The sequence below is a fragment of the Pseudophryne corroboree genome, chromosome 5 (assembly GCF_028390025.1).
Source record: "Pseudophryne corroboree isolate aPseCor3 chromosome 5, aPseCor3.hap2, whole genome shotgun sequence".
Lineage (NCBI taxonomy): Eukaryota > Metazoa > Chordata > Amphibia > Anura > Myobatrachidae > Pseudophryne > Pseudophryne corroboree.
The window spans coordinates 626,489,527-626,492,958 of record NC_086448.1 but is presented as its reverse complement, the minus strand read 5'-3'; the positions used below and the strand labels follow the sequence as shown (position 1 = coordinate 626,492,958).

General features: G+C 47.4%; 1 protein-coding gene across 1 annotated transcript in view; it reads right to left on the bottom strand.

The window, feature by feature from the left end:
• Nucleotides 1–3,432, bottom strand: part of YES1 (YES proto-oncogene 1, Src family tyrosine kinase) — a 162,721-nt gene that overhangs the window by 132,495 nt on the left and 26,794 nt on the right. The gene's annotated exons all lie outside the window — the stretch shown is intronic.

Genomic DNA, 3,432 nt, shown 5'->3' with positions numbered 1-3,432 from the left:
TTCAGTCTTCATTCCACATCATTCAGATACAGCAACAATGAAAGTAGAAATATACGTTACTGCATTACTGCTGTTTAATACGGTAATATACATACAGGTTGAGTATCCCTTATCCAAAATGCTTGGGACCAGAAGTATTTTGGATATGGGATTTTTCCGTATTTTGGAATAATTGCATACCATAATGAGATATCATGGCGATGGGACCTAAGTCTAAGCACAGAATGCATTTATGTTACATATACACCTTATACACACAGCCTGAAGGTAATTTTAGCCAATATTTTTTATAACTTTGTACATTAAACAAAGCGTGTGTGTATTGAGTCATCAAAAAACAAAGGTTTCACTATTTCACTCTCACTCAAAAAAGTCCGTATTTCGGAATATTTGGATATGGGATACTCAACCTGTACTATAATAGTTTTATTTGTTCTTAAATAAATTGGTCGCGATCAACTCCACCCCATTGAACTGAAGTCCCAAGCTCTGACAACAGTAAAAATATAAAAAAATACATTAATAATAATAAAAATAAAAAAGAAGGGCTGTGCAATACCACACAAACAAAAGGCAAATACAGCAGAAGGCACCTGCAGGAGAAAAACGCCTCCTGGCAGCATCTGAAAATGCAATGGTCTCAGCATGTCCGAAGCTTACTCACACTGGCCGGTCAGCTGTGTCCAGGAAGTGTGTCCTACAATGCAGACCCTGGACCTGCACGCCCCAGTTGCGTGTGGATTATTAGATCTACACTAGAAAGGTCATTAGGTCGACAGAGTCAAAAGGTCGACATAGAATAGATAGACCAGGGGTGGCCAACCCGTGGCTCTTGAGCCGCATGCGGCTCTTTTTTTTTGTTAATGCGGCTCCCGGCTCCCTGGCTGCCATTGCTCACCATTACACACATGAAGCCTCCTCTGACTGACGTTCAGCAGTTCAGAAGAGGCTTCATGTGTATCTCAGCTCATCTCCGTGCGTGCAAAGTGACTTCATGATGTCAGAGCCGCACAGCGCTTGAGAGGCGGAGCCGCGAGGAAGACGGACCTCAGGAGCGGGAAGACTGCAGACAGCTGGCGCCCAGAGAAGGGAGAACGATCGACAAGGTATGGTAAGTGAGCGTGTGGTGCTCTGCCCTTCCTCTGCGAGAGATCTCTATTGTGTGAACAATAAGATGTGCAGGGGGGGGGGGGTCCGTTTATTTTGCTCTGGAGAGGTGCTGTCTGAGAGCTGGGGGGGGGGGGGGGAGAGGTGCTGTGTGAGAGCTGGGGATGGGGGGGAAGAGAGATGTGCTGTCTGAGAGCTGGTGGGGAGAGGAGAGGGATGCTGTCTGAGAGCTGGGTATGGGGGGGGGGAGAGAGGTGCTGTCTGAGAGCTGGGTGGGGGGGGGGGGAGAAAGGTGCTGTCTGAGAGCTGGGGATGGGGGGGGGGGGAGAGAGGAAAAAGGTGCTGTCAGAGCTGGGGATGGGGGGGAAGAGAGGGGGGGTGGTGCTGTCTGAGAGCTGGGGATGGGGGGAGGAGAGAGGTAATGTCTGAGAACTGGGGGGGAAGGTGAGGAGAGAGGAGTTTTCTGAGAGCTGGGGATGGGGCGTGACCTTGTGCCAGCTAGATCACACCCATTCTTACTAGGCCACGCCCACTTTTGCGCGCGCGCCTTTGATACCGGCCCTTCAGCTTTCTTGGAGATAATTCTGGGCTCTTTGACTCGGACTAGTTGGCCACCCCTGAGATAGACAGTATAAAAGGTCGACAGGGTCCAAAGGTCGACATGCAAATGATCAAAACAAAAAAAGGTAGATGGGTGTTTTTTGGGGTATTTTGTCACTTTTCTGCCACAAACAAGCCCCATTAGTGTAATACGTCCCCTCGTGTTCGGGCAGGGTGCCTCGCTGCGCTCATCACAGGTTACTATTCCCTTTTGTAGTCCACGTGGAAGGTAAAGTATGAAAAAGTTTAAAAGAAAATGCAAAAAAAAAGAAAAAAAAAAGAAGAAAAAAAAAGATTTTTCATTTTTAAGAAAACGGGTGTCTACCATATGTGTGTCGGTCGACCTTTTGAGCGGTCTACATTTTGCATGTTGACCTTTTGACTGAAATATTGTATTATAATATATATTATTATATTATAACACACACACACAACCCCCCCCCCCAGTTTTGTAAAAATAGACCCGTTAACCCTTCCAATTGCTGCATGTCAATAATGCTGCAGCTGAGGGTGGCTGCAGCTAAGGTCCACATGAGTAAAAGGAGTACGTAAAGCAAATCGTAAAATGGCTAAACCAGTCTAAAGTCCTGTTTTGGGTGTCCAAACTCCCACTTGGAAGGCCAAAGTGCTGACATAGTGCACATTTCTTCTCGTACCTCAGGAGGCTGTGAGAAGAAATATCATCATCGCGGCTACTGTACGTCTAAACAGAGCAACAATTGAATTGCTCCTAGTGGTAGCTGCACGCAAAAAACAACTGAATCGGGCCCAAACTGTTTCTCTGAAAAAAGCGCCCCTTAAAAATGTGCTGAAGTCACAGCTCTCATGCATAAGGCAAACAGAAGTTCAAAGAATAGGTGTAACCTAAAGGCCCATACACATTAGACGATGTCGCTCTGTGAGCGACATAGTCTAATGTTTCCCCCTCCCGGGCCGGCCGGTTGGTGTCCGACGGTACACACGAAGCGATATGACCGCTCATATCGCTCAGTGACGTCACGCCTCCGCCAGCCCTGCATGAAGGTCGTGGACGACAGTCCACATCCTTCATGCATGCCCTACCAACAGCGACGATCGTTGCCGATCCACGAGGCCGCGCATCGGTCGTCGCTGGCGGCATACACACTTGACGATAAAATGAGCGACGTCGCTCAAGGAGGGGGAAAATGAGCGACGGCGCTCATTTTATCGTTAAGTGTGTATGGACCTTAAGGTTCCTGTCTGATCTAAACAATCCTGGTTAGAAGTCTGCAGATAACAGATATGTATACATGTGCCCATTTAGTGTTGCTGTGATGCGCACACTGGTTGCGGCATAGTGGGATGTACGCAGCTATGAAGAGACTTCAATGGGAGCAGACGCCTACTTACCGCAATGGAGCCAGGCTGCAAAGCGTACGCTCGTGGCATGCTGCGATGCCTGTGCATCACAATGCCACTACAGCAAGTTGCTGTACGCAGTAAATCTTTAGCAGGACACAGTCCAAAACTTTAAAATCCCCTAACATAATCCAATTTAATCTTAAAATGCAAATAAAAATGTAAAAAAAATTTGAAGACATGGGTCTTTAACCTGCGGCCCTCAAGTTGCTGTGGAACTACACATTCCAGCATGTCCTGCCAGTTTTGCTATTAAGGCATGCTAAAACTCAGACAGGGCATGCCGAGAAGGGTACTCTCACAGCAGCTGGAGGGCAGCAGGTTGAAGACCCATGATGTAAAAGA